Below are 27,675 nucleotides of genomic sequence, written 5' to 3'. Positions count from 1 at the left end.
CTGTAAACTGTCCCTATTGCAAGTGATAATCCCAAATAGAGAGCAAATGAAAGTTAAAATCACAGTTCTTGCTCCTTTGAAATTTCCGATATCAGTGACAGAATAAATTGGGAGATGAAGTCTGGGTTGGTGTGCATTGCTGTTGATATAGGAGATGCTTTGTCACCCAACACAACAGCTGTATACAAGCTAATCTGATGCACCTCAGAATTTGTTTCATTTTCTGGAATTCTGCTTTGCTCAAATACTGTCAGACAACTTGAGCTGTCAGATGATAGCATGAAAAAGCAGAACAAACATAAAATAATGTTGTTACGTAAACATGTCTCTGTTTCTTCCTCTCCTGTCTTGGAAAGTGACTTTGCCTCTGCACCACTGAAGCATTTGCATCTCCTTTTTCCCCCTTAAGAAATAAATAGGTCAATTGGCTGCATCAGGCTGGAAGGAGCCAGCTATGTTCATGGTATTGCCACTTGCATGCAGTTACTTAGAAAATGTGGTTATCTACCAAGTAATTTTGTGTTTCTCAATCATAACTTTCTTGTGGTGGTCTTGTTCAGTAGCGTGTTGAAAATGTGCCGGATACAGAATAAAGAAATGGAACGATAAGGAGATTCCCTGCATAGTGATTCAGCCCTTGCCAGCTTTTCCTAAGGTCACCTTCATCAGCCTCCCTCTTCACGCTTCAGTTCCTGCCTGTATTGTTTTGGTGCTCTGTGCAATAACAGGTTGCAGAATTCGGTTTCTTAAATTGGCTTCCTGAAAAAGTCTTTCTTTGAAAAAGCTTCAGTAATCATGTATATCCACTCTGCAGGCTTTATATAATAATTTTGATTTTCCTTTTGTTGGCATTCAAGAACTAAAGCAGTGTGCTATAAGAATAATAATAATAATAATAAAAAAACAGAAACAGAAGCTTTTCCTTGTTCTGAAAACTGTTCAGCAACAGCCACTTCACTCTAGGAGTTCTCTTTTATGAAATCCTCAGAGCACTGTCCAATTTTTCGAAATGGTAGTTAAAATTTTATGAGCAAATGCATTTAATATGTCTCCCATCTCTTGAGAAGTGTGAGATCTACAAATAGAGCCAAACTGCAATGTAAGTGGCTGAGTAAATGCTGCAAGTTACCTAGGAGGGAGCCTGCTGAAATCAACTGTTAGATTACACTTTCTTTTAAAATTTATGCTTATTTAGTAAACGTGCCTTCTACAGTACTTATTATCCTATTTTATTCCTTAAAATTCTAGGGGTAAGTAGTGAAGGGAGGGAAGGAGTAGGGAAATAACTGCTTCAAGAATTTTGATATTCATGAATTCGGTCAGTTGTGCAGCTGCTTGGTGTACTGTAAGAGCTGCTCACAGTCAAACAGCCTTCTGATGATAAACCTGAGTGACCAGGCCTGCACCCCAGCTGTAGCAGAAATGCTAAGTCATGGCTTGAAACAGTGATTGAGCCCCTGGAAATGCAGGGCCAACCCAGGGGAGCTCAGGTGCATGCAGTGCACCTGAGTGACTGGAAGGGGTGGAGCCAGGATCCACCTCTTCCCAGACCTCATTTAAGGGTTGGCAGCGGAGTCAGGGGTATCTTGCTGCAGATCCCTGAGTACCTGAGGCCTTCTGAAGGTAAGCAGATTTTTTCCTTTTTTTCTGTATCCATGGCTGCTGCGTTTGGGCTTGTCCTCATTTGCTGCAGCCAAAGACTTTGCCATTCTGCTATTATTGCTGTCCTTCCTAACACGTTACACCAACTCTACATCACACGTGCCTTAGCCAAATGTTGGTGCAGATATAGGCTATGGCTTAGGTCTGGTACTTGTAAATGACAGATATGAAGTGCGTGTTAACATTTTGCATTTATCCTCTGTGTAATTGGATTCAGAAAATCACAGCTGTGTCTGTCTGTGAGTCCACTGTATAACTTGCAGTGTTTTCTAGTGGCATCAAGTTGCTATTGAGGTCTGGTAAGCAGACATTGAGGCTCTTCTGAGACAGGTCTGTTCATAAATAATGCCAGATCATATATAGATAGCTGAACTAGTGATTTCTGTTTAACTGAATGCTCAAAACTTGCAGTAGGAAATACCTTAAACTATTGCTTTATCTCTGGTACGGTGGTTGAGTGGACCCGAGAGAGATATAGCCTTTGTTTTCTGATCTCCTCTCAGATAAACATGTATCTTTGGCTTCTGTGAAGAATTTTGTTTCACGACATAGAAAGCTGTAACTACAGTAATGATATTAAAGACACCTCAACTGTTAATGTTAACTAAAGGAGTCACCAAGAATGACATTTCCAAAATACCTAGCAACCTCATACACAATTGTGTGCTTTACATGTACAAAGCATATTATGAGAGACAGAGCTGAATGTGCCAGTGTGGCATGCGTTTACTAAAATACAAGTGTTTGAGGTCAGTGGTGTCATAAGCTTTGTGACAGGTTTCGTTTTACTTGTAAATACGAAAGTAAATTTGTGGTTATTCGGAAGACTTTCCTGCAGAAGACTTCACATCATTATTATAGGTACCTCAATGCTAGAGGTCTTGAGTCAAAAACTGTAGCATTTCAGATGGTTCACATCGGATTAAAGGAACCATACAGAGAGGGGAAAATATCGCGTTCAGGTAACCATGCTGGCAATTGGGGATTTTGAAAGAAGCTATACTGAAGACAGTGGCTCAGCGGTGGCGTCCTTTTGGATTCAGTTCAAGACCCAGTGTTTTAAGGAAATCCTAACATTTGAGATTTTTTTACTGGACAGTTTTGAGAATTGAGCTGAAGTTTTCCCAATACCTTTCAATCAGTTAATTTGTTTCAGTGCAGAAATGTGGTAAGCTTATCTAGCATGCACCATGAAGTCAGTGGTGAGTATTTGTATTGGAAAAGAGTAAAACAAATGCTTCATTTCATCTGGTAGCATTGCAGAGTGTGAATAGGAACCACTACAGATGTGTGAATCATTTACAGTTCAGCTAAGCTGACACTCTGAGGGTGAAACTTCTGTCATTCTAAGGGCACTGATACTTTTGGCTTCAGCCAAACTCAGACTGACATGTTCAGGTTTTCCTCATACTACTTTTTAACCAGCTGAATTTATAGGGAGAGCTCATTAAAAATGTACAAAGCTTTATGTCCATCTTTATAATAAATGTGAATGTGACAGAATTTTTCAGGCAAAACCTAAAATGGAAGAGAAGGAAACATTCATTTCAAATGATATAGCAATGCACTCGAGATGAAAAAGCCCCAGGAAAGCAGGAGATATCCTGAAAAGGCAAATTAACCTGCCTACCCACCTCTACTGTGCTGGGAAATTATTTTTAGCATGCCTGTGACGCTTTTGATAATTACTTTTCCATGTAATCCAAGGCTGTATTTAACAAAACAGATATGAAACGGGAGTTCAAAATGAAAGGGCAGATGTCTCTGTAATCAACTTTATCGTGATCATATTAGTAACTGGGGAAAGCACTGCTACAGGACCCATAGTTACCTTCTGAAAACAGCAGAAATAATTACCTATATTAAGTGCTTGTTAAGATCCAAAGTAATACATTTTAAATTTGCTTCTGAATGATCAGATACCAACAAGTCCGTAGCATGCTGCAGAACCATAGAAATGGTATATAAGTGGTGTTACCTGCTTTCACAGCGAGCTGCTTCTTTTCCAGACAGGCATCACCTCATACCAAGATACCATGGAATTTCGTGAACTGAGTCAGTTGCTTTGTAGCCTATGCCTGTTGGCCAGTTCAGGACTACCCCCAGACCTGAAGAATAAGATTTCCATGGGGAGAACTGTTACATTAGCTAGAAATCACTTTCTGCGTTACGCTAGCAATTTACTGAAAGCTATCACAGCAACCTAGTCCCATTTAGAGCGACACTGGGTTGCTTGCAAAGGGAAAGATCAGCTCTGAGGAATAAAAGCCCTAGACGGGGTAAAACTCTAATAGAAAATTATCAGATGAATAAATCTTAAAATATCATGAATTTTTTATCATTCCTTATGGATTGTCTGTGTAATCTTTTAAATAAAGTACTGAAAAATACTTTAACTGAAGGATTTGGGGACAAAAGAACAAATTTAAGGTGTAGTTTGTCAGCAACAGTGAATAGAATTTCTCCAGGCCCATTTTGCTGAGGGCATTTTCTCTATCATTGGTCTCTTTCTGATCTTCTGTACTTCCTGAGAAAAGAAAAATCTCTACTTTATTAGCCATACTGAAGAAAGTGAGTAACAGGATTTTTTTTTTTTTCCTTGACTGACTGCTGGATGAGAAAGAAATTATGGATAGGTTATGATTATTTTCTCCTGCTGTGCTGAGATTAGGAAGTTCAAATCAGCACCTGGTTGTGGACTATCACCAATAAAGACATACAATAAAAAAAGAAATACAGTATTTCATTCACAACTGAAGAAGAGTCTCAGTTTCTCTGCTCACTTCATTATTAAGAAAGTTCTATTCCATCATTCAGTTATGTTTCTCTGCTTCTCAAGATGATGTGTACTTCCAGACTTAGCACTTACACAGTAGGAAAGACAATTATTTTTGAGCTTTTCAATTCTCTTCCTTGACTTGAAAAAGGAAAAACACAATGTAACAATTCCTTTCAGTCTGAAAAGAAGGTGAGAGGTATGCTTGGTGTACCTAGACTGCTGCTCCTACCAGTATGAACATCTATTGCCTTTTTCAAAACTTGCTTCAAAATGGTTAAGTTATAACATAAGTTCAGTTAAGAGTTTGTTAAAATCTTCCTCATGTCTTCATCTTTTCTGTGGATTTAGCTAGCTGCATTGGAAATGATCCCAGAGTGATTTTCATTTTAAAAGTGAATGTAGGTATTTCAAATGAATTTTGAAATATTGGAAGTGAAAAATGTTGGGAAGCATTTGAGTATAATGAATTTTCTCTTTTGTGGTTAAAATTTGGCAGCTTTCACAGGTGGCATTTTCTTAGAACTGTTAAAAAATGATATATCAGTTATGAGTCTTTACAAGCCAAGTTTCAGATGAAATTTAACAATTAGAATCTAATTTTCTAAAAATAAATGTTTATTCATTTTCCTTCTCAGAACTTGAGTATGGCACTTCACTGTGAAGCACTGAACGTATATTCCCTCGGTTGCACGTAGCTACCTGTACTGGTCCAAACTGTCAAAACCAGATGGATAAAATGTTGCAGAAAGGTAGAGAAAATGCAATAGTTAAGCACTGTAATTCTACTGTTAAAGATTGCATTGTTCATGAGCTAGTCAAAGCATGTACTGTTATTTTATCATAATTTTAAATGAGTATATATTATCTGAAAGGTTCTCCTTACCAGAGGAAAAGAGAAGTTAGCTGATTCTGTTACTCTGAAGAGCCTACCAGGAAGATTTCACTAAGAGCATCAGGTATTTTATTAACTGTACGCTTCAGCCAATCCATTTCTTAATCTCACTTCTTGAGAACAGGCAGTTGTGCTGCAGGGATCCAGCTGCTGTTATTGCTCCTTGATCCAAATGTTTCTCTGGTGGGTACTTCCCAGCCTACAGATTTGTCAGTAGGCTGTCCTGTTCTGCTGTGCTGCTTTTTTTCCATCTGGTTTTTTTTTTTTTTGCCATCTATTTTTCAGAGCTTTTCTTCTCATAAATTCCATCCCAGAAAAACAATGTTTTTTGTGATATGAAGGAACACTATTTCAATAGCTTATTCATAAATTCTGATGGCAGTACTACTTTGTGATAAAAGATGGTTCAAAGTTGTACATTTTCCTTTTGATTACTAGTTCTGCTTTTCTTAGTTGTGCAGAATAAAGCTAATGTCTTTTAGCTGGCCTCGCTTTTACCTTGAAAGCTGGCCCTACTACTACGGTACATGGAAATCTTGAGTAAAACAAATATGTGAGCGACAAGTTAAGTTTCTGCTTTCTATGTTAACACTGTGGTATTGCATTGGAGTTCAGTTGCTTTTTATTTATAGCAATAATCCATCTTCAGCATTTGAAGCTGCTAGTGCCTATCACAGCTATTAGCCTGTTTCAGACTGTTTTAAATACACGTTGTCATACTTATTTATATGGCAAGCAATGGGACAGATAAATCAGATGGATAAAAGAAACGTCAGTGCAACAGAATTACCGAAGCTAGCCATGATGATAATGGTTGTTCAGGCTTCAGTGCAGTTAGCATTCATAGATGTATTATGAGTTTGCAGTTAATGCTTGACGAGTGTGATTAGATCTAGCATGGGTTTACAGATATCCAGTGTTAGGTGTCCTTTACCTATGGTGTTGTTGAAAGACATTCAAAGTCTCCTTAGAAACCTGTTCTGAAGCAAATGCAGCCGAGCCCAAAATTGTCCTCAGAATGCCCTCAGCTGTCCCACTCTCTAGCCTACATCCCGTTTGGCTTCTGCTCTGAGAAATCTCTCAACCCTCAAAATGTGAAAGAACGCAGAACTGAACTATTTATTTCCCATTCACAGCCAGGACACAGAGGTTCTCTTATCTCATAGCTAAGGGGATAGCTTGGGCTGCAGGTAATGTCGTGGGGCAGTCTGTCCTACAATGAGGTAGTGAACAGAACACTTATCTACTACCCACTCCCTTCTAAGAGAATTTACGGGTGGCTAGCTCTTGCCTCTATTTTCAGTAATTTATTCTTTTACTTAAACTGGAGAATGAAAATATGAATTATCTTCCTGACATTTGCATATTTATTAAACATTTTGTTATTTCTCAGTGTTTTGGATGATCATTCACTGACAACTCAGGATGTACTTATCGCTTGGCAATCTAAATTGGCGAAGTTGTACAGTGGCTGACTTCAAAGGAAGTGATAATTCTTACCCACTGTAAAATGCAGTGGTGTCAGAGAGAGACTGAACTTTTAATAGGCAATTTACTATTGCAAGTTGTCTTCATTTCCAAATTCCTTTAAAATATTTGTGTTCAGCAGTACCAAACATATCTTCGCTAGCATACAGACATAATGGAAACACAGGTCCTGACATTTTGCATAATTTGCATTCATGGTTTTGACATTAAGATTTAATTTGTATTTAAAAACAGCAGTTTAGTAGAAAATAAAGCAAAATAATAAGAATATAAACTGGTGGATTAACTTTTGAAATCTGACTTGAACCCCTCTGCTGAAGGCAACATTTCTGAGAAAATATGCCCATTGAATACACTGGATTACATCATAGGATTCTTGTTATTTTAAGGACATCCAAGATAGCTGGAAGAATAATCCATTCAAATGCTAAAGCGTGAGTGCTCCCCAGTATGGTACTAACAGCAATGATTTATTGGTTTTGGCAAACTGCACAAAAGACTGCCTTTTCATGGATGTTAAATAGAAGCATACGCTGATTGTCTGCAAGTTGAGATCTGCAAGGTAAGATCCATGTAATTGCAAAGTAGTGAAGTGCTAACCACTCAAGACAAGGCGGTGTATATGATTTGGTTTTGTTTGGCAACACGTAATGTAGAACTAAATAGAGTTTACTTTTTCATATTTAAATACAAGGTTGAAGCTACGTAGCTGTACATTAAAAAGCTATTCCTGTAAATTTACTGGGGGTTACTTTTTTGTCCCATAAGGGTTTACAACTCTGTCTTCAAAATTTAATAAGTTACATTCAACTAAAGATAGTACACTTGAAATGGAAGTCTTTGAAAGCCTTAAAAAAAGGCAGCTCTACCTGCTTTGCTCTTAATAGTAGTATTAATAGAGATGACAGTAGGAGAAATGTGTTAATGTATATTTTTAAGTCATATGACAAGGTCAACGTGATAAATTGTACATAAGTTTTCTCCAGTGGGATTTACTGACTATGAATATAGATGACAATGTTGGAAGGCATAGATGGAATGAGAGTTAATTCCTACCTCACTTAAAATGTACAAAGAGTTTGGCTGTCAGACATGTGTGAAGAAAAAAAACAATCAAAATAGAAAAAACTACTTTATAGCAGGCTTTTTTCCTGCTTCTTTGCCACGTTTTTAGTTTATTCCAAAAATTTCTAAAAACATTTTAAAAAACATTTAGAACACTTTAAAGAAACATTGCAGGAAGTAGTTTCTAGTGTTGGAGAAGTATTTATCTTTTCTAAGGATCATTCATTAAAATGTTGCAAACTTAATGTAACTTTGATGGGAAACACATTTTAGTTTTTCACTTCGTGCATAAAAATGATTTTTAATGATGATTGTATATGAGCCATGATTCAGTAACGCCATCAGAAATGACTTCAGAAGGCTCTCTGAAACATTTAGTAATTTGGACAAAAAGTGGGTACGGTTGGAGATGATCTGGTCTCCTAATATTTTTTCTATTTACTAAATAAGTAATGGGGAAGTTGTAATGGATTTATTAGCAAAATCAAAAAGAACAGTGGTATGGTTTGTGAGAAGGCTTATCAGTACTTTCAAGTTTGTTACTAAAATGTTTTCTCAAGGTTCAAGACATCCTTACTGTATCTTTAATGTGACAACAGAGTATTTGTACTAAATGTAAAATTGTTTTTATTTTGATTATACGCAGAAACTACAGTGACATGAGCATTTTCTAGAATTGGGAAATTAAACAGGTTATTAATCTTTCTAAAGCAAATTGTTACTGTAATTTCAGGGCTATTATTTCTATTCATTTTCAGTGCAACAAATTGGTTCTGCAAAATTTTGTTCTTCCTCCCCACACCCAAATCTGTCTTCACTTCTGTTAAGCTTAGGTTAATGAAGGACCAAATGCATTTTGCATATGTAAAGAAGCATACAAATCTGTTTACTCTGAAAAATAAATTTTCTTACAATTATGCTGTTAATCATGCAAAGCCCTTATAAGTTTTTTGAGGTGCTGACTGTATTATTTTTTTATTATGAATCCTTAGCCAGTATGCCTCATCATTTGTACAACAGGCAAAATCAGACATGCACTTTATTCATTCATGATAATTGAAGGTCTCACTTTCTTAATATAGGTATACATGCTTTTTTTTATAATTTTATAAACTTCTGTTTGACTTCTGTCAAGGAGAGGTGCCATAATTATTTCTTAAAAAAAAAAAAGTTTTTTGAAGACATACCTCTAATAAGACTTTCTTAAAGATGAGTCTCCACTGTGGATCACTAATCTGTAGTGAAAAGTAAGAACAAGGAATGTTTTTTTTGCTCAGATAAATGCACTGAATAACTGCAAAAGGGCAAATACAGAAAAACTGGCATGCAAGTCCTTCTCCATGGCTTAGCTGAAGCTAAAACTTAGCTGTGTGTGAATTAAATTCAAATTTAATCATTTAAAATTAAATTTAAATTAATTTCTAAGTTCCATTTATAATGTTGAGTTCTGTTTAAAACATAACATCATTAATGGCAACTGAACAAACATCTGAAAATTGATTGACCAGCATGGAATTGTAAACTATTAAATTCTATAATGCTAATTGTATCTATTCTGTGTACTTATTGGAATGGGAAATGCAGTGCTCGGCTGATAAATCTATGGTATCATTATGGTATTTCTTGACATTATAAACAAACTTTCTCTGTCTTAACTCCCCTTTAAAGTGTCTTGTTAAGAAATGTGTCTTGATTCTTAACTTGGACACCTGAACTATTCTAAACTTTCCAGGAATCAGAATGTTTGATTTCTAAATGCTTGGAAGGTGTCAAAAAACTAACAAAAAAAAAAAGCAAACCTATATCATTTGCCCTTTTTTTGTCACTTCGTTGCTACTTAAGCTGTTTGCTGCTGTCCAGGCCATTTCTAGCACAGTATCATTAGCATTCCAAACTAGTCAAAAGTTTTGAGCCCTTGTTGCGTGTTAATAAAAATGAGATTGGCTCCTCACTTCATAATCATCCTGCTGAACAGCGCACAGCTCTGAGTGTCTTTGGGCATGCTTACATGGAATACAAACTGGGTTTATTTCTACTGAAAATTAGGAAAAATTTACACAAATGAATAATAGCACATGTAGATGCAGGTTACATACTTATTACATCAGTAATTAAGTGTGCATGGCATTTTGTTGGTGATGTTTGCATATTACAGTGACACTTTTTTCCACACTTAAGAGAACAGGCTATGAGGGGGCAGATGTTCCTTCACTGAGATGTGCGGGCTTAGAAATTCCCATGAGCTTCTTGCATATTCCATACTGCTGAACATACCTACCCCACTATCTGTGTCTGTTCTCCTGTGTGTGAGAGGAATGCCTCCGTGTTGATCCACAACGGATTGTTCTGTAAAGTTCTAGTTCTCTTTGGTTCGTTACCAACTTTTTTTTTTAGATGTGTAAGGGAGAATTTAGCAAGGGCAGCAACGGAGAAGCTGGGAAGACTGCGCATGATCACAGCGGAAACCGTTTATTTGGGAAGAAATAGAGCCCGCCTCCACCTTCCCAGAGGCACTGCAGCCCGTCCTGCCTGGAGGCGGCGGGAAGCGGATGAGGGAGGTCGGGAGGGCGGGCCCTTACCGCCGCCCGGGGGCGTTCCTCGGTTCCTCGGGGAGCGGCCCCGCCGCCCCTCAGTGCCGAATCCAGGGGGTGGCCGACGGCTCTCGCCAGGGGATTCGCTGCTCCCTCAGGGGCGGTGCTGCGAGAAAAGGCGGGAAGGCGGCTGCTCGTCTCTGTGTGCTGCGTTCGGCGCGACACAATGGCAGTGGTGCGAGCGCGGGGCAAGGGTTTCCTCACGTAGGCGCCAGTGACCGCTTCTCTCTGGGATCGTGGTGTTTTTTTTGTTTTTTTTTTGTTTGTTTTTTAAAAAAAAGCTTGAGGTAAAAGGGTTTTCTTCCATCCGTTTTTCACGTACATACAGTCATTATCACAGAGCACAGTTCTGGTACTTCTTCCTGTGCTCAAGAAATGCACAGTTCAATTCAGAATTGTGGTATTTGGTTTTTTTGTTTGTTTTTCTGAGTGCTGAACAAGGAAACTGAAATACCTCTGATGTATATTTTCATGGTTTTTTTTTTTCCAAGATGCAGAACCTGAAGGGCTTTAAGGAAAATGCATGAGGTAAAAGCAAGTATTTGCCTCCTGCGTGCTACAGATGCATCCCAATGAATAACTCTGGTTTTCATTTCCCTTTTATCACAAATCCGATGCCTGTGAGGCCTCAGGGGTCTGGCAGAAGCAGATCCCTCTGTGCACAGCTCCTGGCCTTGTGCTGGCTGCCCTCAGGTCCTGAAGGCTCCAGAACTGCTGTGCCTGCTCCTTGTGGTAAAGGGTTTGGGGCTGCAAAGAAATAAATCCTTTGAACTTTGGCCTTTCTGCATCTGTGTGCGTAACAGCCTGTTGTGTGTGTGTTAACAGTGGCAGCAGGTGTGTCAGGTATGCATTTGCTATGAAGGGATTCTAATGTTGATTAAAACAGAAATATACTAAAACCCATATGTAACCTATTCTTCTACGTCAATAGAAGTGAAATGTTTGTATTTTAGTAAGCATCTCTTACACATAAATCAGAATTACGGAGTCTTTCTTAAGGAATGCCTAGGAGGTTTAGAAGCCTTCGCACCACCAGGAGAAGCAGTCTGGTGTCACTGAAGTTGTATTCAGACTTACGTGTATATTTGCATTTGCTGTTAGCAGCATTTAATCCTTATTTAATTCTGGAAAGCTTTGGAAGTTAAATGCTGTTGTGGAAGAATTTGCAGAGAAGCACTATGTTTGGGTGGCTCCTGGCTTTGATTTTGAGCTTTTCAAACCAAATGTTCATTTCATCAGTCTTTGTGTTGTCCGTAGAATCTAACCCAAGGGGAGCAAGACGCACTTCAGTTCATTACAATGGTCTTGTTGATTGTGAAAAACAATTAATTATTGAAAAAAAAAAAAAAACCACCATTAGAGAAGCAGACAGGAATTCCATTGCCTTTCTGTGATTTTACAATGTTTTCACTTCAGTAGTTCTGTAACAATACATTATATTAAAAACTGGGGGGAAGAACAACACTGCTTTGCACTGCTTGGATTTGTTTGCTTGTTTTTGCACATGAAGTTACAAATAATTCTAATTTTTTTTTTTTTCTGATGTTGATTACACAGTCAGACTTTGGGGGCAGTTGTGAATGCCTGTTCCTGAAATAGGTGAGATAGAGCTGTCTCTAGGACTCCAAGCTGGTGCCCAGGAGGGACTGCAGGATCAGTTCTGAATGAGACATGTCAGTTCAGGGAGTTGATTGAATCACTTTAACTATTAATTACCCTAAATGAAAGTGTATTAATTTTAAAAGAGCTTTAATTCAGATTGAGATACTTTAATTCAAATTGAGAATAACCACATAGGCATTTTACAAGCTCATGGTTAAGTATATTTGCCTAATCCAAAATGTTGTAGTTTTGTCTATCTAGGCATATTTCATGTTCTGATGTAGAAAAGCCTGGTGCCTATTAAAGCTGATGATAAAGCTTTTGGAAGCTTCCCCAGAGTTTCCATCTTAAAGCCTACTCATTGGCCATGTGTTAAACAGCTGCAACACTGAATTACATAGCAACATTATGTGTAAAGAACAGTTGATTTTATGTGGAGCAGAGACGACATAACTCAATTCTTAGTGCAGCTATTCCAGGACACGCACACACACACAGTGAATATTCTTCCTGAGAGTTCAAGGCCCTGATTTCAATTGTTTTGTTCAGCATGGTTCTTATTTCTTTTATATTTTCTATATTATATTTATATATTCTGTATTTCTTTCATACCCCCAGAGGTGTTCAAGGAATATTTAGACATTGTGTCGAGGGACATAGTTTAGTCAGAACTGTTGGTGATAGGTGGATGGTTGGACTGGATGATCTTGTAGGTCTTTTCCAACCTTGGTGATTCTGTGTTTCTATATTTGTCTTGTAATAATCATATGAATTGCGTGCTTTCAGTGAAACTACTTTTGAACTACTCTTAAGTGAATTCTTGAGTGAATTTCCATCATATGTCCCTTTTCAGTGAGACAGGCTCTGTTGAAATGTACACATGTAACTGTGTCTGCAATACTAGTTAATGCCTGCAGCTGGGTCGTGTTTCACTTTTCCTTTGGAAAGGAGGTGAGTTAACTTTCCTTGCTTGGTGGCTGTGAGGCATCCTAGATATGCTTTGATACCGCCAGGGTTACAGTTTCTGATTCAGTGAGCTCCTGTTAAACTAATAGTAAATATGTACTCTGTTCTTCCTAAGCATGATTTGGGTATACTGAGCCTGAGCTACAGCTGGAATAATACTCAGCAACATGAACAGGAATTGTGTTCATTGATGCTGTGGAGGAGAGTGATGAGGTTAGAGCCACTCTAGCAGTCCGTGTGAATGGACACTTCTATTATGTAGGCTGATAGGAAAAGTTAGGTCTATTTCATTTTAGGCACTCCTTCTCAAACATCATAAAAACCGGCAAGTTTTTAAGTCTTAGTTTTATTCTTTGAGTTTTTAATTTCAAGGCTTTGTTTAGTGTGACAACTGCATGAAACTACAGCACAAAACAAAGATAACAGTAAACTCTTCCCCTGTTATTCTAGACACATGTTCTGGGGCATTCCAGTAGTCATGTACTTAGCTGTATTGTTTAATGTTTTTGGCATGCTCTGTTATATGCCTCTTACACCCAAACATGCAATTTTTTGTAAGAGTCTTCTATTGTCTGTTTATAAAACTGTCCTTTAAAACTCTGCTAGGAAATTATCTAGTCATAGGGTACTATTGAATAATCAGCTTTATGGACTGCAAATGCATTATAAACATCTGTTGGACAAAAGAAGTATGGAACTTATCAGCTGGGGACAAATATGCCCTAGACATTCCCTTCTTGCCCTTGAAGGAAACTTTTTTAGTCTTTCAGCTTTGAGACAAAGAATGAATATCCTTTTTACTGTACTACTGTTGTGTTTTATTTTAGCAAATATTATGAGTTCTTGAAGACCAATTAATATAAACAGACTGTGCTGTGTTGCATATTGCTCTTTAGCAAACTTCAGCAGAGCTTCCAGTGTTTGCTGTGATTGCTCACAGTGATAATTAGATGTTAAAGTGGTAATCTCTGGGGAACCAAGAGGCTATAAACAATTCTCTAGGGATCAAGGAGATGAAAGCCTGCGATCTGAAAGTGAGGTAGAGTTGTGCTCAACACATACCCTTCATTTTTCATCTTCTTTTTTTTTTTTTTTTTTTTGGCAGAGAAGAATATCTACTTCAGAAATAGTTGAATACCTCCTGACAAGTGGAAGTGCATTTTTAAAAAGTGGTTCATTAGGCATAGGTTGTTTCCTTGTATGTAATTGCTTCTCTTGGAAGAATGGCAGATAGGAAAAGATAGAAGATTACCAGAGATATTTCTTAAATCCTCACCAAAACAAAGGTTATCTAAGTTCTGTATAAATTCTGCTTACAAAGGTAGCTCGCTGTTGTTTAAAAAGCAGTACTAAGATGAAGTTGGTGTGAATCTTAACTACTTACCGTGATGTCATTACCATCCAGTGTTTGTTGTCAGCCCTGAGTTGCAAACATGGTGGGAATGGCAAGATTTTTAAAAGATAAAAGCCATATAAGGACTTCCGATAGCCCTCCTCTTACAGAGCTGCATTATAGAGTGAGCTTAATTCTGAAGAGTCCTGAGAAGGGCAAGCCGATGGGTGCCCTGGTCATGCACCAGAGGCTGTTAGTACGGGTTGAGATATCAGCTCATCTTGCACCCTGAGTATGGCAGAGCAGCGGATGGGAAAAAACGATGGGCATGCCTTTATGAGAACTCACTAAGGTCTATCATAGGGCGCTAACGGCACAAATGGACTTCAAGTGGAAGACTGTCCTTTCTACGTAACCATATTTTTACATAAGTAATTAATAGTGTCAGAAATTAGATGTTACAGATATCAAGTAGTTATGATTTTTTAGGTGTATTCTTTCACCTACTTTGCATTTTATGTATTTATGTACTCAGGAGACTTATTGTTCCTTATCCCTCTGACCTTTCCTAGTATTATTTTATTATTACTATTATTGTTCACATCATCGCATGTCAATCCTATTAACAGGTCTTTCTGCTTCTTAACTGACCTACTTTAGTCAGTGCTTATTGCTTCCACATAGCACACCTATGTTTGTCCTTCCCTTAAGCTCTGTTATAAATTCACTTTTTGGTGTATGCATACCTGTACACTTATTTGGTTCCCAGAGAATGTGGGTGACAGGAAATAAGGAATTAGCTTGTCTATTTTGGCAGGGTCTGACCAGCAGTTCAGAAACACAGCCAAGGTAGACTGGCTTTAACGCTGGGGAGAGAGTTCCTTGCAACAGCAAATCCTATGCAAATTGTGGTTCCCCAGTATACTGCTTTGATTCAATTACAACTTGAATGGTATTTTTTTCTGCCTGTAAATTCAAATAATATGCTGTTGACTTTTCATGGATAACTTTATCGTTTCCTGTTCTTTATGTGTAACTCCTGGGCAGCTGGAACAGGCTTGATACCCGGTTGTTCTGCTGAAAGCAGAAGTGATGCACGCAATGCACACTCGTTTTATGCAAATGAATTGTTTTTGTTCTGTTGGTGGTGACTTTTAATAAGATGATGGAACACACTTAGAATGAAGAAATTAAAACCAGATATGAATATTTAGTCTTTGACTTAATGTTTTGCTTAACATTCATTCCTTGGTGCAAGTATCTCTGTTTAGATGTGTATACTATACCTGGAAGGTGCTTTCCTTCCACACAGTGCGGGCTGTTTATGACTGAGAACAAGTGAAAATTTCACCTGGACTAAACTGCGTGTGCTGTCAGTGGGCTGTATGTACACCTTTCAACTTGCAATTTTTTTTATGCTATACTTTGTTATTACAGTATTCCTTGAATGGTTATATAATTAAACACCAATATATCCAGTTATGTCTCCATTGTTTAGATACTAATGTATCTTTCTGTATACAACTACACAGCATGTACATAAGGTTGCTCTGAATGTCATGCCTTCTATTTATTTCCACGGAAACTACAACAGATACAAAGAACACAATAACACTATTTGGTAGAGTAAATTCTTAGCTACAAAACACTCATTTTCAACATAGCCACCACCATTAACTTTGCATTTTTACTGGCAATGAACAAGAGCCTGCATGGCTGTCTGGAACCAGGCTTGTCTTTCACATTGCTGTCACTACTGCTGAAACACACCGCTCACTGTGCTCACATCTGCTGTTTGGTCTCCATAAACATTCAGAATGTCAGTGAGTGCCATTTTTTCCACATGGAGGAATTTGGTGGCACATCTTTGCTTCATACACGCTTCTGTGTCAGATGCGTTTTTTTTCAGACTGCCCCTCTGCTGCCATCTGTCACACAGCAACAAAATGTTACAGAACACTGATGGGAAGGTTCAGCCTCTACTGCCATCCCACCAACATCGCTTCTGATGTTGTGGGCCAACATCATAACAAAGGAGGCATTACTTTCAGAGCAGCCCTCACATAACATTTATTATATAGGAACCTTCAGAACTTCTCTTGTTTTTCCAAAATGCATCTGCAAATCATGTGCTTTTGTGAAACAGCGCTGCTTCTTGAGCCATTCTGATACCCTTATTTTATAAGTAGATGCTTCAAAAAATGTGCGTTTGCTGTTATCACCGCTGGGATGGCCTTGGTGTCTCTGGTGTCTTTATCTGTGAGTGATTGTAAGAGTGTATGGCTGTGGAGTTAAGGAAGTATAAATTGCGTAGTAATTAAGACAATGGTAATGTCATGCATTTATTCACGTCAGAGGAACTGCCTGCAAAATATGTTATTTTTGCCCCAAGTTATTACTGTTTGTGAATAAAGCTACTAAAATCTTGTCTATTAAGTGCCAGGGATGTATGAATTATGAATTAATATTCACAGACAAAATATGTGAAAGTTCTGCATTTCAAACAAATTATCTCATGGAACATTTAGACAATTACAGTGTGTTTATTTATTCCAAAAGTATCTCAGAGTTCAGATTGAAAGGACCTTTAGATAGCAGAATATAGGAAAAATTAATGGAAGTAAAACATTCATCTCTGAAAACTGTACCTCATGAAATATTCATAGTTCTACAGATAGGATATCTGTATCGCCTCTGTGAGGTGGAATGAAGAAATTTGTTACAGCTCCTGAAGTTTGATGTCTGCTGATTAGCATTAGGCTGTAATTATTTTACATAATTGCATGATAATCACATTGGGATCGCAGATATATATGACTTTGACTGGAAAGATTATTTCATAACGGTGAGAGGATGTCCTACAAGCATCCTGTGGGGTTTCTGCTGCTGGCCTTGGGTGAGTGTTGGAGAAGTACACTTCTGTTTCACTTATTTTACTGATATTTTCATCATGCAAAACAGTTGCTACTCAAAATATTCCAAATATACTCAGTATCTCACCCTGACTTTGACTTTTCTTGTTAACACAATCCATTAAAATGATTTTTAATAAGATTAATGTTTAAGAATGTGCAACTGTCTTAATTTTGCCTGGAAAAGTGCCCATTTCAGATGCAAGCGCTACTTTAGACTGCTGGTAAGTAGAGGCATTAGTCTTACTTGAATTCTTTTCTTTGCTTGTCAGCTCAGTAACAGCTTGCCAGTGCCAAAGAATATGCCCTTGTCAGTGGAGTGAAACAGAGGGATAGCTTAGCACCTGCCTGCAACTGAGTTCCTGACCTCTGCTTTACAGTACCTTTTGGTTTTAGAAAAGAGGTTGATCTACATCAAGGATATCACCATTTCTTTAAAATTAATTCAGCTCAATGTGTGTTAGAGTATTCTGTCACTTCAGGCATGGTAAGATGCTCAACCGCAGTTTCATGTGCATACATGGTTGTTTAGTGATGTCTTTTTTTCCTCTCATACTACCTAGATTGTTTCAGTACTCTTTGTTGCCAAAAATATTCTAAGAATGCATTTACTGTCCCCAAAACTACAGTATGGCTAATTTGTAAATGAATATACATTCAAATTCTTATGTTCAGATCATTCAGTATTGATCTTGCAGGCCAGTCTAAGAGCTGAGTCCTGAGTTCAAGGTATTCTTCTGAACAAGAAGCAAAAGTGAAGAGGCAGTAATTGCAACAATAATTTTTGGTGGTTCACTTTAAACATTTCCAGAAATGCTCTAAAAGGCTTCTGAAAATCAAAGAGATTGTGGGGATAACGTACCAAAGTTACTTCTGGAAACGGCACTTAGGAGCCTGAGACATCTGGAATGCAGACTACTAAATGTGCTATATAACCTCAGAGGTTTTGTTATGGAGATGTAAAACCGGAATAAATTTCACAAACTGTGGTCTTTAAATTAATTTGTACAGTCCTAAAAAAAATGTATTAAATGAACAATGTAATCTCTGTCATCTTGATGTGTTTCTTTGTTTCAGAGCTATCTGGGGTTGGATTGTGGATGCTTTCAAAGTTATCAGTGTTCTGGGGCCTCTGGGATTTTCTCAGTAGAAGGAAAGAAGTCTGGGTGGATTTTCTCTTTGGTTTGGGCTTTTGGCCTTTTTTGGTCATGTTCTCTTGTTCCTCAGTAAACTTCCTTATCTTTGTCTTCTGATAAGCATCTTAAAGTGAATGTTCCTAATGAGCTGACAGAAACTCATATGTTTGGCATTCCTGTGGTTGCTGGTGATCCTTGTTCCTCTTAATCTGCAAGAGATAAATAATCCAGTCTGCTGACTGCCATGAGACTGCTGCATAAATACATGCTAAATTCATGCAATTCAGTCGGTTGTGTTCATTCAGTAGAAGTAAGGGAATTAATGCATAATAATTCTGAGCTGTCTGTGGCTCAGTGTTAAGGAACATCTTCCTTACTCATTTTTAAAATAAGTATCAGACTTGTACTGTTTTATCAGATAAACAATAATGCCTTTAGGAAAACCACAGTGTATTTATTGGAGATTAGTGTGTCACTGAAATAAAAGCTAGCTCTGCATAAGGCTGTTAATCTAGCAAGTTTTTAGTGCCCATTTATGTTCCATGGTGGAAAGGAAGGACAGTGAATATGGCGACTTCCTGTTACCTCAAGGTGCTTTTTAAAAATAACAGCTATTTTCACAGAACTATAAGGTTTTATAATCTCTGTATTTGATAATTTATTTTTAATGAAACAGATGTGCTGTTAATATTTTGCTGTGAATGTGGCAATAGTAAAGCAGTAATAATTGTGGTGTGTCATGTGTGTATTAGGGCAGAAAATGAATGTGCTGGCAAAAGAGCGTTGTGTTATGGTTACCTGCCTCTGATTACTGTGATTTTTGTAGGTTGCTTTGTTCAGCCTGTTCAGTCTGGTGAAGAAGACTAATATAAGACTAAAGGAAGATCTTATCAATGCTTATAAATATATTAAGGGCAGGTGTCAAGTGGTTGGTGCTCTTTTTGGTGGTGCCCAGCAACAGGACAAGGGGCAATGGGCAAAAACTGGAACACAAATGAGAAACAACCATCTTTTCCCAAAACTGTGTTCTGTATGCTCCTGCTTCTTTGTTATTATATCATTCTTGTTAATCTATTGTCTACTGACTTTGAAGAATAGCAGGTGAGGGGACCCTGCTCAGAGAATCTAAAAGTAGCTGCTGATTTTGCTCTTTCCTTTTCTAGAGCACATTGGTTATCTCCTTTGGAGTCTGGTTTGTTTCTTTCTTGCAGGGATTTTTTGTCAATTTTAAAAATTTTATTGGGAGTTTGAGGTTGTCTCAGACAATTGGGAGAGGATGTGAGGAAGGATATATGCGATTGAATGTGGAAAGACTACTTATCCAGAGGCCCAATGTTAGGTATTTATTAACATAAACATTATAAAAGTTAGTGTACTGTTTGGTAGACTTTTCCATAAAATCTCTTGTATTTTCTTCTATTCTTTTTGAACACTGAAGAGAATTTTTCTCTGTATTATTCCACTTTTTAGTGTACGTACATTTATTATACTGGAACAGGAAAGATTAACTGTAAATATGCCATAAAGGTAGGTAGAACCTACTGGTTTAGAAAGTTGAGAATTTATAGATATTTATGTTGAGAATTTATATATTCTTGAGCAAAGAATACTGTGTCATTGCAAGAGAAAAATGATTTGATTTCTCTTACATGCTGAAGTAGAAATAACTGTAGTTAAATGAGATCTTCTCTGTATGGTACTAATTGCCCTGAAGCTGAAACATGCCATTCTGACTGTAGCATTAGGAAGCGTTAGGACTGATCCTTTTCAGTGTACTACATCCTCCTTTATAGCATTTATAGTTAAGGAGGAATTCATAGTGAAATACCAATCCTCTAAGATGGGCTATGAGTGGTGTATTTAAAAAAAAAAAAAAAAAAAGTCATATTCTTTATTAGGGGAAGGAAGTTAAAATACCTTCAGAGGATAAACATCTGAAGATGTCTTTGTGCTGTTGTTTGCCTGCATTGTTTCCAACTGTAAGAAAAGTGGCACTACTTCCTGTGTAGAGGGTAGATAACTTTGTCAGTGTTTGGGCTTTCTGAAGACTTATCTGCAAATGCACAATGTTCGTGAGCATTGAACTGGAACAATTCATCGCACTCAGTGTGTTTCAGCTCCTTTCTAATTATTACTGGCTCGCCGCAAGTTACAGTCCTTTTGTGCCTTTGCTGATGAGTCTCAAATTCTGCTTTGCTATGGACTTTTTGAGCATTTTTATATTGCTTTTTGCCTGTTCACAGCTGTGAAAAACCTTATCTTGGAATTAGTCCAATGGTTGTTTATATTATGACATAATGTGGCTTTCACCTGGAACACGATGGTGAAGTTAATACCTATAGAACGCTTGGTCTGTGACTTCTCCTGATGTGTTTAAATGGTATTAATATGTGAAACATAAATTAAAGATGGCTTGTTCCCTATCTGACGTTCAAAAGAAGGAAACCAGAACAGCCCTGATGGATTGAAAAGGCTCATGACATCCAACTCTAACTCTGTGAAAGAAGTTTACTGAGTTTGCTACAGAAAGTAATTTAAATCTTGCACTTTTTCCTAGTTTGGTACAGGCTGAGCAAATGCAGTGTGTGAAATCTTTAGATCTAATGAAGAATTAGACCTGATAAAGAAGCAGTATTTCAGATGAAAATACTCTGTCAATTTTATCTACGTGACATGGCAAAACACTGACTCAGAGTTCCCTCTCTGAAATGTTTTTACTGTACTTACCACTGTTTTCTCCCTCTACTTTGGAAATAGAGACTCACCTGAGAGGTAAGAAGGTCCTTTGAGACTGCAAAATGGTTTAAGAACCATTTAACCTCCAAATAGAGAGAATACAATTTTTAGCTTTCTTTGGAATGCAGTGTAGGAGTTCCCTAAACTCTTGAACTACATCTGCAAGCTAGGCTTACAGCTCAGGCGTGGAGTCTAATACAAACTATGCAGAAGTTTGTGGAAGGAGCCTGCACTCAGCATTTAAGCATGCTTCCCTCCTCACCTCCTTGTTTCTAATGGGAAACTAATTCAGCATGACTTCTCTTTTCTGCTTTTTACTATGCACGGTTAAACTTGTCTGTAAAGGGTATGTACACCAGGTTGGCTTCCTGGGGCAGAACTAATCCAATAGTTTGTGAGTTCAGCAGATGTTTCTGCTTTTCTGACCAGGTGTAATCTCCTTTTCCCTGGAGTAAATGCTATCTGAGCGGATGGCCAAAAATTTAATTACCTTTTTTTTTCTCTCTTTTTTTTTAACCTTCTAGATGTGTGTAGTATCACCTTACATTAGACTTCCTCTCTTTTAGGAAGCATATGATGCTTGTGCTTATACTTCCAGCAAGCAGAGAATAACCATTGGTTGCTTAACCTTTACACTAGCATTTTCAGAGTTGTATGAGTGTGTTTGGTATAACTGGAACATCTCATCTGGTGACAGAGGCTGATTTGTGGAATATATCCTAGTGAAAATGCTACTTTGTTATGTTTCTATTCCTTTCCGCTTACTTCACCTAGAGCTTAATTCATCATTTCTTTACCCTGTTTTACTCTGAAGTGAATGTAAAACTAAGGTCGGAACTGGGCTAGGAAGGTGATACATCAGGGCTACAAAGACGGAAGAAATGCTTTGAGACTTTCAATACTACTCTTTTTTTGGAGGTCTACTTTCCCCTAAGAACCATTTGCTAATACCCTTCAGGGTAATGTGGCTGTGTTGCTACTGACTGACTGTACTGGTAGTTTAATTAGAAAAAAAAGTGTAATGATAACAGCAAGAAATATTGAACTGTGGAGAGGCAAGAATGGCATCTTGGGAATCTTAGTTAGGTCTGCATTTATAAACTGTCTTGTGACTTAACTGGAAGGAGAAAACGGCATGCTAGTAAAAGTTAAAAAAGACATTAAAAGTGAGAGTAACTATGCACTAGTGTCGAGCCATGCAGGGGTTAGAATATGAAAAAGGATAACAAAGCCCCACAAAACATATAAAACATGAAAATGTTGCCTGTGGGGGCTAGAAATCCTTAGTTCATTTCCCTCCACAATACCCAAGTTAGTTGGAAAAATTAAAAAAAAATAGACCAATATCTGTCACCTTTGTGGGCAAAACAAATCACCAGTAAGAGAAAGAAAGGAAAAGGAAGGAGAGTTTTCAACCCTGACTATCCTGACTGTGCATGCGGAAGCATTGAATATAATGGTAATTGCTGTAGCCTAACTCTGCCTTTTGCCAGTACGGCTTATACTGTTGGAGAGAGGTACTGTATGCACTCCATTGGCAGTGGTGTTGCTAACACAAAATATTCCTTTGGCAGAATTACACAAAAAGCTGTCTTCCTACTGGCAAAACAATTCTTGAACAAACCTGATCTTGATCAGTTCAGGAAATTAATTTTAAGTAATCTGAGTCACTGCTATTTGTAACTAACTATTGTCCCTAAATTATAATCTAACTATTGTCCCTAAATTATAATCATCTTATAAGATTTTCTGGGCTCTGGGGAGAGATGCTTTGAGAAGCTAGTTGAGCATTTTGTTCTTGCTTGCTCTAGTTGCATCTCTGTTTCTAATTGATGTTCAGCTGTGTTAGTTAGCAGCTTCAAGTTAGTCAGTGTGAAAGTGCTTGTCTATATTTTAAGCTGAAGATGTGAATGTGATTCATTCTGATTAGCAGATGTGCTCTCTTAGTCACCTACTCTAATACACATCAATGTCCCTACCTTTTGGCTAAGGGAAGGTTGCAGCTGTTTGGGCTAACAGGAGGACTGAGTGAAACTATAAAGATGTGGGATGATAAACTAACATCCTGTTGAGTTTATTCTTACTAATAAGCCTAGTGCCTATGTTTCTAACATTTTTAACCCTTAGGAATCTATGTGAACATGTTTTCTAAATAGAAAGTTCAATTTTGAACGTCACTGTTACTTCTGCAACTCACTAGTCACAATAGCATGACCTCGTGGTGGTTTCTGTGCAAGAAAATTCATTGTCTGTACCAATGTAAATTTGCAGGTTGTGTGGCATTTTAAAACGTGAGTAAGTAAACGTGGGTCAGTAAACATTTCTAAGCAGATTTTTATTCCTTGGCTAAGTATGAGCTTACTGTTCGAATGCTTTGAGTGGTAGCATACACATGATTTTATTACATCAGATCTTAATTAATTGCAGACATTTGGACATAAAACTACAAGTATCCAAATACCTGAACACTGAAGAGCTTCTAGGAGAGGGAATTCTGAATACTGACTGGATAAAGTATTGTGTTTTCTGATTAAGAAGATCACAATGATACAGATGCTAACATTGATGCTGATTAAGAAAAAAAGAACTAAATGTTTGTAGAAAATCCTCTGAAAATCACAACTGCCTTAGAGGTTGTCTTCATGGCCATATGCATTCATTTTAAAGGACACTTAAGATCTTGGTAGCTTGCAATAAAAATAGGAGATGAAATAAATCACTGCTTTGTCAGTACATGATTTCTTTAAAAACGGAAGTCTTAAAGGTATGACATGCATCTTTGTATTATCTGATAATTGTTCTGTTCCCCATACCAAGTATAATTTGGTAATGGTAATTACCATTAGAGACCAGTGGTGTTTTCCTGTGATCTTGAAGTTCAGTGATTTGATCAGGCCCGCCAAAATCATGCCAGTATTGAAGGCCCGGGCAGTTGAGAAGCCAGCCAGCAGATGTGTCCCAGTCATCGTGTTTGGGGACAGAGTTCTCCACCAGCAATAATCCTCATTTCTTGGAGTAATAGTGGCTGACGACATGCTTTAATAGCAATAAATTTTTATCTCATGCATATATATAGTTGTGCTTTTTTTCTCTGCCTTTGTTCAGGTGTTTGTAATATAACAGTTTTAAGTTTAATAACGGTATGTCTTAAATGTTTTCCCTCCATGAATAACAACATTGTGTCTATATGAATAAGTACATTGCTTTGATGTCTAGGTATAGCTGTGTCCTACAGTGAATTTGCTTTAGAGCAGGAAAACTGATTTTATAAAACAAGAGTTTTTACTTATCTGTCTTTCTTCAAAGGAGCTTAATTTCACAGTAATTCAATTATGTATCCACGCTTACTCATTGTCAATGTTATTAGGGTAAATCTTACTACAATAATTGGGTAACTTTAAGTATTGCTAATTATTTTGACTATTTCCAAATTTTCCCATTTGCCAGAGCTTCCGATGCGTATGGTAATATTTTCCTGTTTTCTGATTCTTCGTTTTTTTTTTTTTTCTGTTGAATTTTTGGACTCTTTTGCCAGGAAAACAGTGCCTGCTATGTCCAGTTAGTTTTGCATTTTGTCTTTTGAATTCTTGTTATAGAGTTTTGGAACATTTGTGTTATAATGTTGCAAAATATATTTGTGGGTGCTTATTTAATCTACCGTGACTTGTAATAATTACTGTTAGTGTAGCTAATTTGAATACGTGAATTGGTGTGCGTGGCACTTTATTAAGGATCAAAGCATAACTTCTATGTTTAAATTTTTTTAGGAATACCTGTTTATGGTGAGATATGCTTATACATAGTGGGTATGAGAGCATTGTATGAGCTGAAAAATGGCTTGTTTCAGTTTGTGATTAAATCCAACTATTGAGGTGAAGTAGTACCATAAAACGTAGTGTGTTTAGCTGAATTTCCTGAGGGAAGTGATTACCTGCATCTTATCAGAGTGTAGTAAACATAACAGGGAGAGAGAGATAAGGTAAACATGAGACATGCCCAGGCTCGGCCACCGACTGCTTTTCAACTAGAAAGTCAGCAGGCAAGAACCGGCTCTTGGTTTTGCTTGACAGAAGTCTGATGCTGGTGTCAAACTGGTTACGCTGGCAGAAAAAAGGGTGGTAACGCAGGTGTCAAGTACTCTTGTTATGCATTGTAGCAACAGCAGGAGGGGAAGCCGACTTGCGCAATGGTGATACTGGTAATAGGTTCTCTAACCTTGAGGCTTAAAAAACCCCTAAAGAAAACTAAATGTAACTTTTTAGTCTTCAGTTATATTTCCTGTGTTGTTCTGTCTGCGTTAAATACTGTTACGTGAAGCTTTTGTGCTGAGTTATGTGAGGCAACTTAATGGTGTTGAAGAAAGTCAAATAAGTATCAAAGCTTTTTTTTTTTTTTTTTTTTTTTTGTGGAGAAAACACTGAAAGATTTAGTAACTAGTATTTACAAATGGTAATTTATGTGCCTGGTTCATATTCAGCATGTTGCTTTAAAACATGGCAGGTCTTTGCTAGAAGGAAAAAAATTAAATTCTCCTGAGAATGAAGACATGTTTATTCTCTTCTGTGATGGAGAACAAATTGCCACCAACAGATGAAAGAGCAAATTAAAGTTAAGGTAATGAATAAAGCTTGGGATTTGTTTTGCTCCGGTTCCTTTTGCTTTGATTGTTTGCCTTTTCTGTGTGTTTTTCTTTTCCTGGTTGTTTGTTTGTTTTGATATAGTGACACCAAAAAAGGCCTGACTGGGATGGTTAATTGTGGTCTCTGGTGGAGGAAAAAGTTCTGATTGCTGTACATAGTTTTTCTTCTTTCTCTTAACCCTTGACAACTGTATTACAAAATACTTCTTATTTTTCATTATCCATGAATGTTTTTAAGAGATAGCGGATTAAAAATAAGTTGCTATCAATGCCTATTAATAAGTTGTTGGTCAGTTGGCAATGTAATAGCCTAGTTTTGAAGAAAAGAGGGAAAAATACAAAATAGAAACCGGTACTTAAGAGTTAGGGTTAGGGTAAGGACAATGGGTTTGAAAGCTGACCTACTAGCCTGAGAGTTCTTACCATCACATTCTGTGATAAAATTTTCATTTTTACTTTATCCAGGAGCTTGTTATTTTGATTATCAATCTATATGGGTCTTGATGAGCACTCAAAACCATGTTCATAACTAGCCTTTCTTTTCCATGTACTTTGCCTGCTAGTAATACCACCAGGTTAGCTAACAGTTGCTAGTATTAGTTTATAGAATTAGTACAAGTAGCATTGTGCTTTGTCTATGTCAAATTCTCTACTACTTTATTAGGCAAAAAAAAAAAAAGAGCAACAGGGAAAAAAAAAACCCACAAAAGAGTTTAGAAACAAACAAGACTTTTGGCTCTTTTAGCACAAGGCTTCCAGGAATGATTAAAAGATTCAAAATGGAAAGACAAATTACTGAGAAGCACCTTTCCCTTTCTTTGCCCTTTATTCTAGGAAAGTGAAGTTGATTTTTACTTTTCTTGGCATATGCAACAGACAGTGTTTCAAATTTTTTTACAGTGAATTCTGTGCCTATATCACTTAACTTGGGGAAAATCAGAAGTGATCAGAGCATTAGAATCTGCTTAACTAAAACGTATGCAGCCAGTACAACTTGTACTACTTGTAGGTTTTTCTGAAAATAAACGTCTGCTATTGCCTTTTCTGTGTTGTGATTACACTCCCATTTAGAGCTTTTAATGCAGTAAAATCAAATACTGTATGCAGGAGGGTCAGCAGTAGAATTCTTTTACTTTTGGAGTGAAAAAGGAATGCACATGGAGTATCAAGAGAGATTAATGTGTAAGTGCTTAGTTTACCTGGTTAGAAGTTCTAAACTCTAATTCTTCTAACAATAGCAAAGACTGAAGTGTTGTGCTGCTGAATTTCAACATGCAGCCCAATTGAAACTATTCAGATTTTACTTTAGGCCCACAGTATGTGTTTCTAATGATTTATTTCTCTGAAAAGTTGATATTTCTTTGAGAGAAACAACTAGGTGACAGATGACAGGGAAGCTGCCTCACAACTGTGGAATCCAGCCCTGGAGAAATGGGGCTTTGTACAGAGATCACTTGATTTTTGTGAACAGCCTTTTGTAGCATTGGCTCTCCTTTTTACCTGCAGCTGGTCAGATCCATGTCCACACTGATAAAATTAAAACTCACTGTACAGTCTTTTAAATCTGGATTGGGCAGTTTGTCAAAGAAAGTGGTTCCTTTTTTCTGATTTCCAGATAATTAGTGCATCGGAGCTCTGATGGTCGTGTAAATTGAACATCTGGTTTGGATCTGCTTTTTTATGGGTAAGTACATCCTTGCAGATGCACTGAAGATCTGTGTCTTGAGTGTTATGCCAAATTGATTTGCTTTGTGTTGGTGGTTGCTTTTGATATGGGTTTTGTTTTTTGTGGGAGTACAGAGTAAAGATGGGGAAACCAGTGGATGGCAAACAGCAAAGGAAGTGGTAGTGGGATGTGAGATATGCATCCTAAG

General features: G+C 37.4%; 2 long non-coding RNA genes across 3 annotated transcripts in view; one reads left to right on the top strand and one right to left on the bottom strand.

The window, feature by feature from the left end:
- LOC110398795 overlaps positions 1,516 to 27,675 on the top strand; it is a 29,293-nt gene continuing 3,133 nt past the window's right edge. Inside the window, exons 1-3 of one of the 2 annotated variants that reach the window (XR_002438621.1) lie at positions 1,516 to 1,623; positions 25,663 to 25,776; positions 27,417 to 27,485. This is a non-coding gene — a long non-coding RNA (uncharacterized LOC110398795). Of the gene's footprint in view, positions 1,624 to 24,961; positions 25,361 to 25,662; positions 25,777 to 27,416; positions 27,486 to 27,675 lie in introns of those variants that run through there. The other variant, XR_002438620.1, reaches the window with a different exon arrangement.
- LOC110398796 lies at positions 1,666 to 10,246 on the bottom strand. Its single transcript, XR_002438622.1, has 3 exons — positions 10,165 to 10,246; positions 9,074 to 9,121; positions 1,666 to 3,770 (listed from the first exon to the last, which is right to left on the bottom strand). It is a non-coding gene; the product is annotated as an uncharacterized LOC110398796 (long non-coding RNA).

Source organism: Numida meleagris, chromosome 4 (assembly GCF_002078875.1).
Source record: "Numida meleagris isolate 19003 breed g44 Domestic line chromosome 4, NumMel1.0, whole genome shotgun sequence".
Classification (NCBI taxonomy): Eukaryota; Metazoa; Chordata; class Aves; order Galliformes; family Numididae; genus Numida; species Numida meleagris.
This window is presented reverse-complemented; position numbering and strand designations above follow the sequence as displayed.